Raw genomic sequence first — 8,674 nt, 5'->3', positions numbered from 1 at the left:
GAGTGGCGTGGGAAGAAGGGCAGGCAGCGGCAAGTGAAGCAGAGAAATGAGCATCATTAGGGAACAGCACAAAAAAAGGAAGCCAGATGAAAGGGATGCGGGAAACAGTCACATAAATCTTCACCCCCTTTATGTATCATATTAATTTCCATGGTTGTTATTTTTGTGAGGAGATATTTTTTTCCTGAGGAGTAATCTGTCAGTTTTCATTAGCCCCTGGACAAGCAAACCTCAGCCAGCAATGATGACCTCCAATTCTCCTCCCCGAAAGGTGCCATTCCCGCACTTCATGTTTTACGCAACATGTTTTGCTGTTTACACTGTCTAGTAGAGCAGATCGCCTGCACTTGATGCAAAATAAGGGACTTGAGCCTCAAAGAGTGTACCTATGAGTCCAGTGATTTCAGTGGCGTTTCACTGATTTATAACAGCTCAGCATCAGGCATTGAATTTTATTGCATTAAAAAATAATTGCAAAGATTTTACTGTGCCCATTAAAAATCCTCTGTTAAAAACTTAAAGTACAACAGTTAAATGTAATTAAAACTATCCACCACAATTATTGATAAATTTTGTTCTGTACAGTGTGAAAATATCTCTTGCTGTTCCCTCATCTTTCATCTCTTGTTTTAAAGACATTGATTTATTAGTTTACAGCTTCAGTAAATTGAGAAAGCCTGATGCTCAGACTTCTTACATCTGACTTCTGAGTCTCATTTCTCAAACGTACTGCACACTTATTTTGACAGTTATGCTAGATTTAATTAGGAGTCCGTTTTCCAACAGTTCAACTAGTGCAGCAGTATTTTGTTAGTGTTTCCCTCTTTTATGCTTAGTTCAACATAGACTGACCAACAACTTTGAATTTTGTTTTGCTACATGTAAGGCAGTGTGACAGATCTGACTTTATTCTCTTTATTCTCAATGAAAACCCATTAACAGATATCAGTAAGAAAATTCTTAGAAAAAACAAAGTCCTTTTGAATGATAATCTCTCCCCTCAACAAAGCCTTCCTTGTTCCCCAATTCATTTAATTTCCCTTTTTCACACGGCCCTATAAAACTCACTTGTAAAATAGTTCATGATGATCATAAAAACATAAAGGCAAAAAGGGCTTCAGTGACCTTACTATAATCTGACTTCAAATAAATACAACAAAATTGCAAATGTATATAAGATTAATTGCTAATCTCTTCAGCAGTATCTTTAAAATGTAAATCATAAATGTATTCCATCTTCTTTCTCCATTCCTATACTTCCAAAACAAAATGTTTTCAGAAAGAATGGTTGGTTCTAGCACTATAGATCTTTCTGAGTAGTCTTTATTAAAAATTGTTTTCTTGAAGCATTAAAAGTACCATTCTATCTCCACTTACAGACCATTCAGCTCTGATTTTTGTGTAATTGATGCAAATGAAGCATGTAATAGTGTTTTGTCAAATGCATGAAAAACAGCTTTAGGACTTTCTAGTTATAGGAGAAATGAGAATGAAGAGAATTTGAGAAGCTAAAGAAGGTTAAGAACATGTTAGGTGATTTCATTCTTCCAACGCACAAAAATACTTATGCCTTATCTACCTCCAAGCCTGAATGGATATGCTAAGCCTAACTTTTTGGAGATAAAATGCTTTTACTTCCTCTATTACCAAAAAAATAGACTGAACATATTAGCAGCTACATGAATGATATCTAGAATAGGACATGTGCATTTGCTGATGGTTGTAGGCAAAACACAAAGTACATCTGGGTGTTAGGCACATATTAAAGCATCACGATATTAACTAAAAAGTATCCCCAAACACAGAGATTTTATGTTCTATCCATTACTTTTTCATTTAGTGCATTTACAAAGGAGGCAGCTTCTAGACTCTAAATTGAAACTCACAATTCATAAGGTTTCAGAAGTTCAGTACAGGTTGGGACATGAACACTGAGAAAATCTCCGAGTGCAGAGAAGACTTTGTAGTGTCAAAAAGGTAGAATCTGAGGTAATAAAAAGGTTAAAAGGCTTGCTGCCTGGAATATCTGCCTTCCTCACAAACAAAAGTAACAAAGTTCTCAGGTCCTAGAAACAGAAGACAGCCCTCCTGAGCAGTTCATAATAAAAGTGTATTTTCTTCCATTTCATTTCACGCCAGACTTGCTTTAGAGTGCCAGTAATTCACCTTTCTTAAAGATAATGCAGTTGTGAATGGCAAACCAAACTTACTTTTTGACCAAGCCATTTCCCCACTCCTCAGGAGGTCCTCCAGCAAACCGATGGAGTTTTCTGTATAGCACAAGGGGATAAACTGGCTGATAAACAGGCGCATGAGAAAACTGTTTTCCTTTACTCAGTATGAAAGCTGAGGTTGTAGAAACACGAAAGGTGTCTTACCGTGGCAGTCTTCAGATTAACACTCAGTCCCAGGATGCTCAAGGTATCTTCCATCTGCTGCATACCAAGTACTAAGGAAATGGGCACAGTGATGGTTTGGGAGCTGAGCTTTGGAGTGTCCAGGGAATGGGAGTTTAATCCGAGATGGCACACACTGAAGGCTGTCAGATGTGTATTGGTATCATAGGCTCTTAATTAATATTATCTGGAAACTGATTTTTGTGGCAAAGTGTCTAATAAATATTGAAATTTACCTGGACCGTCTTGATAGGTTTTTGGTGGAGCACTTACATACTCTATAGAGCATAACTACAGCAAAAATATTTCGAGATAATCCACATTAATCTCTACAGAAGAGAGGACATGTTCTTTCTTCCTTGTGACTGACTGATGACCTATCCTTCTAAAAAACTGATTAATTTTGACCTTATTCAAATAGGCAGGTAGCCAACTAGCCATCTGCACATGCAACTACGTGTAAAATACATGGATATACACTTGTACATGCAATCAAAGTTGCTGCATGTGCATTTGGGTTGTACATGGATCAAGATCTAGTGTGTGGGTTTGGCTTAAATGATTAAAAGCAAAGGTAAAGCATAGGTCTTCAAAACCCAGTTTACTCCTGTCTAGGTACTGAAAATTAATGACTGTTTCCTAAAGATCTCGTTTTAGATTATTTTTTTAAAGAATACACTTACATATTGCACAACAGATTTCAAGAAATCCTTTTGTGTATAACTGCTAGACATTCTGCCACATCATGCACTACTTTATTTCTGTGCTGTCTTCTGAATGTATTGGGTCTGGCTTGAGCCCCTAGGCAGCCCTGATAGTGCTGTGCTTTGTATGGGTACCTAGAAAGGTGGTGATAACGCACCCGGGGTTTGGCTACAGCTGAGCAGGGCTCACACAGCACCCAGGCTGTCTCGGCAACCTCCCCACCTCCCCCCCTCACCAGTAGGCTGGGGGTGGGCAAGATCTTGGGAGGGGACACAGCCAGGACGGCTGACCCAAGGTGACCAGTGGGATATTCCATACCATATGACATCTGCTCAGGTATAAAAGCTAAGAGAAAGGAGGAGGAAGGGGGGGCATTTGTTATTTATGGCATTTGTTATTTATGACATCTGTCTTCCAGAGCAACCGCCACACGTACCGAAGCCCTGCTTCCCGAGAAGTGGCCAAATATTGCCTGCTGATGGGAAGTACAGAATAACATCTTTTCCTTTGCTTACATGTGTCGTGACGCAAATCGAGGTGGACTGAAAAAACCACTATGTCTGCATGGCTGGGTTCAGACAAAATGGCCTTTATTGTTTATACAAACTATTTATATATCTTAGACAGTGCAGGTGTTAGACCCTGATAGGGTTTTGTGTCCTTCTTCTTGCTTGCTGTTTGCTGTTGCTGGAGGTGCACGTATGCTGCGGTTCTAATTTCCAATTCTTCACATCCTGTTTACATACCTGACAATTTGTGGCTGTCTTAAAGGTACACGACTAAGTCTTTGAAGTCAACTAACTTGTCTGCAGACCCGCTGCAGACCCCAACATCCATGTGCATGACCTTTGCTGTTGCTTCATTAAACTGGCTTTATACTGACACATGATTTTTTTTTCCATCTTACTTTCTCCCCTGCCATTCTGCTGAGGAAGGGAGTGATAGAGCAGCTTGGTGGGCACCTGGTATCCAGCCAAGGTCAGCCCACCACACTGAACTGCAGAGGCATCAGCTCACTTATTTGTTAGCCAGAAAGCTGTATTTCTGGGTAGAGAACCAGCTGTTTACTCTATGTGAAATATATTCATCCCTAGGATATCAGTGTCCATATGTGAGTAGAAAGGGGAAGAAAAGCTGACACACAGTATCTCTCCACTAGGCTTCATCACACCTGCCAAAACCAAAATACAGTTATTTGAGTGTTTTACAACACTCCATTCAAGTCCTACTGCCATGAACTCCAGGGAGAAGACAGCTGAAGGAAGGTAAAGATGCAGCATAAATGGTCTTGACTGCCTTGGGGCCCTCCTCAGCCTCTATTACAGATTGGAGAATAACCTTTCTATAGCATGTATGGAGGACAACCTTGATTAGAGATTACTTGTAATGCTATCAGCATTAGCAGGGACAGTCTGATTCAAAACACGGAAGCTCTTTTATTCTTGAATCTCTGTAACAAGGTTCTTGGTCTGATATGGCTGTACCATGAAGCCTCCAAATCAAGTGACATGCTGCATACTTGCATTCCTTGTCCTTTAATTGGCAAATAACTTTAAATACCAGCAGTGCATGTGGCTGCTTTTACATTGAAGGATGGACTAGACAAATGTATTGACCTGTTTTCCACTTCAGTGAAAACACTTTCCATGCAATCTATACATAACAATGAGCAAAGAGTAAGACAATGCTGCTTAACAAACCCACTTACTTTAAGTGCACTTATCTATAAATACCATATTCCTGAAAAATTATACTGCCTACATAGACATAACATAGTGTTTCAGTTTTTGAAACTGGAAGGCAGATGAGCTACTCTCCGTGGGGACCATTTTGCAAAATTATGTGCACTAGGTGCAATCTGGTCCACTCAGTCAAAAAACAAAAGCATTTTCTAAATGCCTGTCTGTGAGCCCCAGGGATGAGTTGTCTCTGGCAGCAAGAATTAGGTATTCAGAGATGACAGAGAAATCGCTTCCCTCTTTCTTCAGATCACGAGTCTGGAACTTTGACTCCATCACAGGCTGCACTGGACACTGCATGAAAAGCAGAATCATCCAGAGCAGCAGTTCTCAAATGAGGGCTTAGGTGCCTAAATAAATAAATAAATTGCCACAAGGCCCCATACCTAGTCCACCCTATCATTGCCTTGCAGAGCCATTGGGAAAATCTGTGCAGAGGTGGCTGACCCTTTGGACCACCAGTTCACCCACAACAGCAGCAGGGCAGAGCCTGTACCACTGGTTGTCACAGGATTGCCTGTCCACTCTTTTAAAAGCTTTGCTTCTTTGAAATCTTCTTGGACACAAGCAGTGATCCCAGCCCCTTCCTTCACCAGCCTGAGCGCACTCCCATGCCAGCAACAGGTACGTGCAAGGAGAATTACCAAACCGTGGCACAAAGAGCTCGGCACCCAGCTCACCCTAGGTGGGGCACCACACAGCCGGGCAGTGGCCTTCCTCGTCCTGCTCCCTCCCTCCCTCCCAAGGGAAGAGCAGAGACCCACAGATGGCTGCCATGAGCTGGACATCTCTTGTCCTTTCGCCTTTTCAAGCCAGCAGGCCTGCAAGGCTCGGCAAGCATTGAGCCTTGAAGGGCCGGCTGGCCTCGATCCTCTTAGCTGCCATACGCCTGTGGTAGCATCAGCTTTCTTCCCCGCTGACCAGCAGAGACCTGCTCAGCAGCCATGCCCGGGAAGGCAAGAGAGGCAGCATTTGCCAGAGCCAGTCAGCATAGAAGGCACAACCACACAGGTAGAGAAAAGGCCAAGAAAACTAGGACTCTGGGCACTGTATGCAGCACACACCCCGACTGCTGCTTGGCTTTGCCCCAGCTCTCAGTCTGCTCTTCCCACCCTGCTCCCACCGCTCTCCTTCAGGCCAACGTTGCTGACACACGGGGGCACTGGCTACAGAGACTGTGACCATGAACAACCCCCACAGAAGTGCTCCATTTCCATTCCAAGTGCTGACTACTCCAGACCACTCAGAAACAGAGGGCAGAACAGTTTGGGTCATCAGGGGATGGCTTCATGCCCCTTTATATCCCTCAGGGGATAGGGGCCAACGTAAGGAACCACTTCGCCTCAAACATCTGCCTACTGCCTTGCACCTACCTCCCACCTGGCTTATCCACATCCCCAGGCTGATACATGAGCCTTCCTCCAGGAAAGTACACTTTACAAGAAACATTTGGCTACTCAGCTTGCAAATGCTCAATTGCATGGATAGGCCTTGGAATGTATCTTTTCACTCAACTGACCATGCTGACCAAGGCAAAGGAGACAAAGAAGCACTCTGTACTCAGGCTGAAAACATCCATAACCACCAGTTCATGCCATGGGTCAGCTATGTTGCTCCAGTTCATCTGTTTTAAGATTGCTGTGGCAGAACAGAGCTACTAAACCAGGATCTTTTGCATGCCCAGTCTTCACATTTTCCCATGGTAGATGTATCTGCACAATGCTCACATAATGACTTTTACAGCATAATGGTCACATTCTGGGAGAGAGCAGAAATGCTGCAGGCCATGCCATGAGGCACATCAATAGTCTTGGCAGAACTGGAGCTGGTGAAAGGACTGTCTCTGGTGGTACACCACAAGCTCATTCTTTCTCACATACCCATACCACTTGGACTGCATTTCCTTTTCAGCATTCATTATCAGCCCAGTTCCAAACTCCCTTTCCTTCTTGGGATTTTTTGTGCAATGCCGCAATGAAGACAGAGTTGCCTCAAGAAGCGGGACAGTTTTCTTTCGAGGTGACTTCAGCACTGAGAAGACTCTGTGGGCTATGCCCATTTAACCAGGAAACAGTTACGTACAGAGAGGAAGGGAACAGCAGAACAGACTGTTAGTTTTGTGCAAAAAAACACACAACGATAAGACCTCTGGGGAGGTCTTCCTCCACAGCCCTACCTTGGAACTGACCGAGTCTGAATCTGGCTCTCACACAAGTCAAGCAATGTGAAATGTGCTAGATCCTGCTAGTGCTGCAAACAGCTCCTGAAAAGGGTTAAAGCCAGCATGAACAAGTGTGAGGTCATTCGCCTGAGCTGCAAGAGAAGATGGCTGTCTTGGCAGGGGGCCAACTGAGAAAGGCAGAGCTCAGTATTTTTCAGGGTAACGCTCTTGCCAGCAGGTCACAAATAATCTGGAAAGGTTTCTGTTGGAAGCTGTAAACAGGCTTCACAGACTGCAGTCTGTCACGGAGTCCATGCGAGCTTCCATCTCGCATGGAGACCTTGTGTCCATGCTGAGGAAGCAGTGGGTGACTCCTCAGAGATGTCCCATTTCAGTGTCTTCTGCAGTGGAGGAAGAAAGTTGTCCCACGCCCTGGTGGCTTTTAGGTGACCATAGGCTTCTGAGAACCTGGAATACTGTTTTCTTTTTGCTTACCAGTGATGGTTGGTCTATGCCTCAAGACAGACAGTAAGATGACATGAATCATTTGATTTGAACCATAATGCCACGCCATCTCTTGCCAGGGATAAAATCTGATCATGTCACATGATGGTGTTCTCGTTTATTGCCCCACAGATCTTAGAACCATCCTTCTCCATAAATAAGGAGGATATAAGGACATCTCTCCTCACACATCCTTGCTTTCAATATCTTGTCACGCATCACTCCATGCTGACGACCTCTGGTTCTAGACCAGGTTTCCACGCACTCCCATAAGAGAAGGCGTCAGTGTCTTAGGTCCCAAGCACAAAAATATAATGGAGCGATACCATGGCTCCTGCTGGCGTACCCCAGGACCTTTGAAGGGAAAAGCATAAATATGTCCTGCTCTTTGAAGGCATCTGAGTAAGACAAATCCACAGGAAGAAGTGCCGCACAGACATACTGTACGGACTGCCACACATTGACTCCAAAGCATGGACTGGCCTGGAAACATGGTGGAGAAAACCAAGAGCCAGAAGCCAGCCCTTCACCCACACCGCACTGCCCTTACGTGTTTGTGAGCCATGACGTTACGGCCTGAGCTGGGCCCAGTTTGTTATGCAGGCCCCTGCAGGATCACAGTGTATGTGCCGCAGACGTAGCAAGGGGCAGAAGGGCCTCGCTGGAGATGCCAGCCCAGGGTACATTCTGTTCTGTTTCATACACTTTAAAATTCTGGGGTCACTATACACAACTCTTGTATTACGTTCCGTCAGGCTGCTTGGAAGTCTTATGACAGCCAGTATGTGCACCCTGTCCTAAAGCACAGAACAGAGGCATTCAATTTGGTATGCTGCTCAGGTGACTGAGTACCAGCATTTTACAGAACAGCTTATTCAGGAACAAATTATATATCTGTGTCACTGCTCTCTGCAATAAATGTAGAAAGTTTTATAGTGCATTTGATAAAAAACTCAACTTTGGTTTTTTTTATGTCATTTAACTAAAATTTTATGTTTGTGATTGCTTTCTGCAATACACAATGCAAATGGAAAAGAAATATGAGGAAAATTACATCGCTAGAGGGGAAAAAAATTAATAAATAAAGTGTGCTTGAAATAAAACAGATGGTTGGCACCTGTTGGTTCTGCATAGCCCTGGGTGACAGTTAAGCTGTTCCTACACTTGCA

This window comes from Falco naumanni, chromosome 5, assembly GCF_017639655.2.
Source record: "Falco naumanni isolate bFalNau1 chromosome 5, bFalNau1.pat, whole genome shotgun sequence".
NCBI classification, from domain to species: Eukaryota; Metazoa; Chordata; class Aves; order Falconiformes; family Falconidae; genus Falco; species Falco naumanni.
The sequence above is the reverse complement of the archived record's forward strand: the minus strand, read 5'-3'. Positions refer to the sequence as shown.